The following is an 8,194-nucleotide window of genomic DNA, read 5'->3' as shown; positions in this document are numbered from 1 at the left end:
TGACATGTCATGAGCTCTCAAAGGACACCATTCTATCAGGCCAAGTTCAATGTATTACAAGTCCTGCTACCTTAAAAAAGGAAAATTAACTGTGACATAGACAGTTCCATAGCTGATGAATACTACAGAACATTTTCAAAATGTCCAAATACAAGGCAATAAAAGAATTTTTATTTTAATTTTATTTTGATTTTATTATTAATTTTATTTTAATAAAAGAATTATTTTAATTTTCTCTAAATAATGCCACACCCACGCATGAGAAATGACTATATTTCCCTCAATGTGCCGGGAATTAATGAAAATTAAATATAGAGAAAAGAAGTGCCCTAGATACAAGGCACTTTATATGGTTTGAGATTCCCAAATAACACAAAAGCATTTTCAAGTTACACATGGGATATGAAGTGAAAATGTTCTTGGAGAAAATCTTCTCTAATAATACTTACCTACTTCAGAGGGTGCTGGGAAGCTCTATTAACACTTTTAGATCTTCAAATAAAAGAACTGTAGAAATGCAAAGTATTATTATTATAGTTCTGAAATAATTTCACACCTAGGGATGAGAAAACCCCAGGCAGAATTTTACTGCTTCTCTCCTGCCAGATAAACAAGAAATGCCACAAGCATCAGGGAGATGGGGAGCATGGAAATCAAACAGAACAAAGACATAAAAAATTCTCCTTTATTTGAGCTTTGTATTTCTCCAGATGTCACCGTTGGGAACTCTCAGGAAAAAAAAAAAAAAGGAGTCCCTTTAAGGTCAGGGTTAAGTACAGGTACAATATTCTCATGGCCATTATAACAGATAAAGCAACAAACAGCTGAGCTGAAAAAATTACCCTGTCCACTTCTATGGGCACAGTTCCTCCCAGAGCACTTGCCAAACTTAAAAATGACTGGATAAACTGTTACCTGAATCACCCACCAGTGTGATCTCACCTAAGAGGTCAAAAAGCAGCTGCTTTTTTGGATACAGAATTTCTACTCAGCTCCTGAGAGCACTGTGCAAAACTGTCATTTGTTGCTGCCGATGGAGGTGGTGGTGATGCTGGTGGGGATGGTGATGTTGACGATCATGATGGTAATGAAGGTGATTCCGATAATGGTAGGGTTATACAACTGAAGTTCTCAAAACCTGATCGATGCAATCAAATGGAATCTGTATTTTAAAAATACAGATTCTTGATCCCCTGCCCAGAACTACTGATTCTGAATCTTGGAAGATAGAACTCAAGTCTGATTTTATTGGTTTGGGGGGGGGGGTTCTTGTTTTTTTTTTTAAATGTAGCCATTAGGATAACAGCTGACCTGACAGTGTTTGTAAATAATGTCATGATTAGGAAAGGAGGCTTTGTAGGCAGACTCAGTTCAGTTCAGTTCAGTTCAGTCGCTTAGTTGTGCCCAACTCTTTTCGACCCCATGAATCGCAGCACACCAGGCCTCCCTGTCCATCACCAACTCCCAGAGTCTACCCAAACTCATGTCCATCGAGTTGGTGATGCCAACCAGCCATCTCATCCTCTGTCATCCCCTTCTCCTCTTGCCCCCAATCCCTCCCAGCATCAGGGTCTTTTCCAATGAGTCAACTCTTCACATCAGGTGGCCAAAGTATTGGAGTTTCAGCTTCAGCATCAGTCCTTCCAGTGAACACCCAGGACTGATCTCCTTTAGGATGGACTGGTTGGATCTCCTTGCAGTCCAAGGGACTCTCAAGAGTCTTCTCCAACACCACAGTGCAAAAGAATCAATTCTTCAGCGCTCAGCTTTCTTCACAGTCCAACTCTCACATCCATAAATGACCACTGAAAAAACCATAGCCTTGACTAGATGGACCTTTGTTGGCAAAGTAATGTCTCTGATTTTTAATATGCTGTCTAGGTTGGTCAGAGTAGGCAGACTAGCTGGAGTCTAATTCCAAATCTAACGCTTAATAGCTGTGTGACTCTAGGCAAAATACTTAAGACTTCCTCAGTTTCGACAACCATAAAACAGAAATGCCATTACTACCTACCTCATAAGGTAAGCAATGTTTTAAAAGCATATGTTAATTCCAAAGAAGACAAAAGGTTATATGTTAAAGAAGACATTCAGTTCAGTTCAGTTCAGCGGCTCTGTCGTGTCCGACTCTTTGCGACCCCATGAATCCCAGCACGCCAGGCCTCCCTGTCCATCACCAACTCCCAACTCTAATAACATAACAATGTAAATATTATATCAATTTAAACAAAAAAAAAATTGTAATATACTCATTTTAGGAGGCTGTAGTGACCAAAGGAGTGGAAGTGTCAAAGAGCTACTGCTAAACTTGTAATATCAGGGAAAAAAACGTAAAAGCATGTTACTCAAAACAGAGAGAGAAATGCCAGAAGTATCAGAGTTTCAAGTTGCAATTTAGGGAAGTTAGAAGAGGAGGGGGTGTGGTTTTTCAATATTTGCTTTTTAGTGCTGTTTTACCCAAATGATGTAGGCATGTTGCTATGATAAAAATAAAAACGGATTTTAAAAGATAATTCACCATGTGTATAAACATAATCCTGGATATTTGTATATACTAGGAATAACATAGTTTTTCAATTTACCAAAATTTGCTTTTCAAAAAACTGATTGATATAATCCCTCCAAGTGTACCACCAAAATGTCCAGTTTATAGTAAGTAAACATTTACTACGTTCCTGGCATACTGTAAGTCCTAGAAAGACATTTGTTGAATTGAATTGAGAGTGGCAGAAAGAAATACAAAGAAGTTCCTCTGTGCTATCAAGTTCACATCAGGGTAAAGACAGCACCTTCACCTGGGGTAACTGGGGTGAATATAATGAAGGGTGTGGGCAAGGTTAAGGGAAACCGGGAAGAGACAGCCAGCAGCCGGCGGTTAGCGGAAATAAACTGTTCTCCCCCAGACTTAGAGGGGCAAACGGAAGGAGCAGTTACCAAATGGTGGAAAGAGCTGCAGCTGCAGGCAGAAGCTAGGCCCTTGACAGGAACCCTGGTGGCGTTGCTTAGAGGAATACAGCCAGTGCTCCAAGGAAGGCAGGGGACAATATTTCAACCTTGCATTCTCGGGTTTTCACCCCATGCCTTCCACAGACTACTCCAGGGAAAACCAGAGAGCAAGGGAGCCTGGGGAATGCTGACAATTGAAGCTAACCTCCTGGGACACAGAGCCTTTCAGAGGAATGAGAGCTGGAGGCACAGAATTCCAGCACAAGCACTATGCAGAGTTTTGTTTCTATTTTTCTTTTTTATTCCCCCCCTCCCCCACTTTCCTATTCAGTCTCATAAAATAAGCCTTCGAATTTTCAATGTTTAATAAATATATACCATAACAATCACAAAAATAATACTTGGATATTACATAACACTTTAGTTCCCTAAGCACTTTCACATATATTATTATCCTGAGAAAAGCCCTATTCAGTAGATAGGATAAAGGTTATCCTATTTTACAGGTGAGGAAACTGAGACTGTAAAAAAAAATGTTGGGTTTCTTGCCCAAAGTCATAAAGCTAGCAAGAGGCAGAGCCCAAACTAGAAAGCATGTTTCCTAACACTTCAGCTAAGGTTCTTTCCACTACACAATGCTGCCATGCTATTTATTCACAGTAGGAGTGCAAAATTGATGTTCCTGTGAAAAAAAATCATTAACCAGATTTGTTCTAGGCACCACACAGAACACAGGAGTAGTCAGCAAACAGGATTCAGGGGGAAATAGAGCAAACTTGTCCATTCCATTCTCGGGAATCACGAGTAACGTCAGAGACCTAAGTAATAAGCAGAAGAGACCAGGGATAAGTAGAAGGAAATCACGGTCCCTTCACAATCCCCATGTCACAAAGAGATCTGGGCCCCAGAAACTGAAAGGATGACCTCCTGGCTTCTCAATTCCAACTCTCCCCCCACATACACACATATCCTTTGAGAGCTTGATAAACTGCCAAAAGTGATTTATTTTTACCAAATACAAGAGTAGTGAAGAGTCCAGCAAGAGCCCATTTTTGAAATAATTGAGAACTGTTCACCTTATCTAATCTACTGCAAAATGTTCAGCTTTTTATACATGATGGAAGAAAGTAGTGACTGGTATTTTAACTGTAAACTTATAATCATGCCCCATTTATTCCAAATTTAACTCCCTAATGTGTAAAGTACTCTGTCACTTAGTTCTGTGACTGCAAGCAACAGAAACCAAATGACTAATGTAAGAAGGATTACAGGAAGGAAATTTGAGGCTCAGCAAATCCATGAAAGACTGGAAAATAAGGGTAGGAGACCATCAGTGACCAAGACAGAAGTGGAAGCCAGGAAATGGGAATGGCTACAGTGGTCTCATGGGAGGTACTGTCAGGACAGAATGCCCGCTGGGAGAAAGGAGAATCCTTTAGCTCAAGATGCAACTTCCAGAGAGGAAGCACCCATTGACCCAAGCTTGTGGTCATGCACCTATCCTGAGGCTGAATGTAGGGCCCTGAGTAAGGTCTCTGAGTACAGTTCCAATTAGTATAATTATGTCAAAAGAAAATAAAATGTAGTTAAAAGGAGAAAACAAATACATCGAGAAACAAAAAGGGGGAGGAGCAAAGAAGTCGTCTAAACTTACCAAGGCTTTCTTCAAAAATGCCTACATGTAACTAGGTAGCAAGAGATCACTTGCTTCTTAAGACTATATTAGTTAGTAGCTGCCCACACACAGCGACAGACAGTGATTACCCTCATGTCTACAAAACTTCAACTGTTTACTTACAGAGGCCTCACTTGTCTTATTAACCAAAAGTTATCTTTTCACTCCACTCCTAAAGCCAAAGCAGAATTCACCCTTCTTTAGTAACATGATAGTTTTCAAAACGTTATCCTGACACTTCCAAAGAGAATAGACACCTCAAAACACCTAAAGAATAAATTCATAAGGATGCACATGATGATGATGATGACAGTAATATTCACAAGAGCAGCAGCAGCTAATAGCTCTTGAGACTTATCATGGACCAGGACCTGTTCCAAGCCCTCAACACATCATAATTCATTTAATCTCTACAACAGCTTTAGGAGTAAAATAGTATTATTATCCCCATTTCACAAACTAAGAAACTGAGACACAGAGCAGGTGAATAATTTGCACATGGTCCAATAACTCATGAAAGTCAAACCAGAACTAAACCTATGCCTGACTCCAGAATAGCAGAATAACAAAAGGTTTTCATTGAGAGTACAGGAAATAAAACTATACCATTGTGAAAGCATTTTCCAGGAAGAAAGAGAGCACCATAACTGTAGCTAAAGATCGCAAGGTTCTGAAGGATGCTACAGCATCACTAACTTCAACAATTTATGAGAATTTATTTCTAAAAGCTATCAAATATGGCTTTTTTCCAAGATGTGGCTCAGTGGTCCAGAGATATGTAAGTTACATGGCCGAAAATAAGAATCATCCTTATCTTAAGATATTTTTTTCTTCACTGGTGGCAAACCATTACAGAAAAATCCCAAGCCAACCAGCTGTCATGCATTTGAGTTTAGTCATCCCAAAGCAAACAACCCTCAAAAGAGTATTTTTATAGCTCACGTTTTGATTATTCAAAAGGGATTTTCTCCAATTTCCCTGTAAAATTGCCCTCAAAATAAACATTTAAAAATCAGCTCCAGAAGTAGATTTGTCACAAAGTTAGGAATAACTTAAAGTATAAGGTAAATCACAATGGCTTTTCCAACTTGAACTAAAGTGGTCATGGTCATGATTGCTGTAATAAAAATGACAGGAAAAAACCTATAATTGTCAAAAACATAATTGATGATGAAAACAAATGTAAAATTATGGCATATTTCACCCTGGCCACCAAAGACTCTTGATGAAACTGCAGCCCTATAATTCCCCAGAATGAATTCTTTAAATTAAAATACTTCATGCAGAACAGAAATTAAACAATGAATCAAAGAACAATGCTGTACAGAAATATGCTTAAAAATATACCTAGGAAAGAGGAAACAATTACATTTTTCCATGTAAAAACCAACTCGATTGTAATGTTTCACAGGAGGCTGAGGAGGTACTTTCTCCATTGCTTTGAACTTGGAAGTTCATTTCCTGTAACTCACTTAGTGCCCACAGTGACTGGGAGGAATGAAATTAGCTACACCAAACTGGCTGGCTTTCTCCTTTCGACAAAACCAGCTCCTCTCCACAACAGCACATCTGACTTTCATGATAAATCTCATGCAACCCAATTGAAATGCCACTTTGCATTTTATCTTAAACGCTTTATTCGGCCAGCTGGTTTTACTTAACTATTGACCAGAAGTGGTACAAGTGCATTCTTTTTCCATCTAGCATTAATCTTAGTAAACTTAGTGCCACTGGAATGTCTTAACTGCTGAGAAGAAAGCAAAAGTCAGCAAGCATACAATTGCATTTGGCCACCCTCAGCACATCATTTTATTTCCTCCTTCTCCCTTCTAACTATTGCTCAGCACTTTTGCCTGTGACGGAGGACAAGCAGGTGGTTAAGGAAGTTGTCCTGTCAGCTATATCTTTAATCCGAGTGTTTAAATCTCTGAATAAAAGAAAAATCAATGTTGTAAAGGCAATGTTTGTCAAGGCCATGTAATAAATACACTTACCTTTACAGACTGTTCTCAATGGATTTCCCTTCTTTGCTGAGCTTCAAAGCTACAAAGAGATAAAAACGAAAGCACTGAGTTATCTGCGAGTAAAACAGCAAATGTTTTCTCTCCATGTCTCTAAGTAGAATTTCCATATGCCATTATACATGATGCTAGCCAAATAAACCACTAATAATATTCGTGCCTCATACCTCCTGCACAAAAGGCCAATGAGAGACAAGGTTGTAAACTGAAAACAGCACACACATCCACCCAGGATTGACTCACACAAACCTGGCCAAATCTACAGTCTAATCTTTGGAGGTATGAAGTCCTTAACAGAAGGGAGTGAACTTCTCAACAGAAGCCTTATAAAGTGAAGAGATGAAAATCAAATCAAACATTATGCAGCACACTTGATTTGACCAAGCATTTTGTATTATTTAGCACCATCTTTCCTGCACACTCAATTTCCATTTCCCTGGAAGTTTTACTTGGAATAGCCTCTTCCATTTATATGAGGTGTATGTGTTAAGTCGCTCAGTCATGTCTGGCTTTTTGCAACTCCATGGACTGTAGCCCACCAGGCTCCAGTGTCCATGGGGTTTTTCCAGCAAGAACACTGGAGTGGGTAGCCATTCCCTCCACCAGGGAATCTTCCCTACCCAAGGATCGAACCTCTGTCTCCTGCGTCTCCGGCACTGCATACAGATTCTTTACCACTGAGCCATACCAGGTGCATGGCCATCCCAAACCAGACCTCACCACTTGCCTCTATGAGTATATGTGTGCAAGCTTACACATACAATCCTCCTTTCTCAAGATAAGAGTGTAGCCTTCTCTCAGTAGAGAGAAACTCACAAAACAAAGTAAGCTACATTTGGCATTTTCAAATCAAATCTAGACATGTTAAATTAAGCTGCCTGTGACCAAAACAATGCACTAACCGCACACAAGTCAACATGATAGGAAAGGTGGTAAAGCATAGTTGCTAAACAGTAGTAAGAATTTAAGCTTTCAAGGGGCTGATTCTATAATGGTCCACCATTACTCATATGTTCATTCCATAATTAAAAATAAATGGTGGAGCTTCCCTGGTGGTGCAATTGTTAAGAACATGCCTTGCAATATCGAATATCAGTTCGATCCCTGGTCTAGGAAGATCCCACATGCTGCAAAGCAACTAAGCCCATGCAACACGACCACTGAGCCAGCCCTCTAGAGCCTGCAAGCCACAACTACCAAGTCCATGTGCTGCAACTACTGAAACCTGAGCGGCTACAACCTGTGCTTTGAAACAAGAGAAGCCACCACAATGAGAAGCCTACACATGACAAAGAGTAGCCCCTGCTCGCTGCAACTAGAGAAAGCCCGCATGCAGCAGCAAAGGCCCACCATAGCCAAAAAGTAAAGAGATTTTTTTTTAATTACAAATAAATAAGTAAATGGTGACCTAGTTGCTAAGATTCTGAGCTCCAAGTGCAGGGGGCATGGGTTCTATCCCTGGTCAGGGAAGTAGATCCCACATGCCACAGTTAAGAGTTTGCATGCTGCAACTAAAGATTCCACATGCTGCAACTACGACCCAGTGTAGCCA

The 8,194-nt window shown here is 39.9% G+C and overlaps 1 long non-coding RNA gene across 2 annotated transcripts in view; it reads right to left on the bottom strand.

Moving 5' to 3' along the window:
* Nucleotides 1-263: 263 nt before the first annotated feature.
* The window catches only part of LOC129635422 (uncharacterized), a 49,669-nt gene continuing 41,738 nt past the window's right edge, over nucleotides 264-8,194 (bottom strand). For both annotated transcript variants that reach the window (XR_008706275.1, XR_008706274.1), the window contains exons 4-5: nucleotides 6,616-6,664; nucleotides 264-3,764 (exon numbers count right to left, since the gene is read on the bottom strand). This is a non-coding gene — a long non-coding RNA (uncharacterized LOC129635422). The remainder of the gene's footprint in view (nucleotides 3,765-6,615; nucleotides 6,665-8,194) is intronic.

Source organism: Bubalus kerabau, chromosome 20 (genome assembly GCF_029407905.1).
Source record: "Bubalus kerabau isolate K-KA32 ecotype Philippines breed swamp buffalo chromosome 20, PCC_UOA_SB_1v2, whole genome shotgun sequence".
NCBI lineage: Eukaryota > Metazoa > Chordata > Mammalia > Artiodactyla > Bovidae > Bubalus > Bubalus kerabau.
The sequence above is the reverse complement of the archived record's forward strand: the minus strand, read 5'-3'. Positions and strand labels throughout refer to the sequence as shown.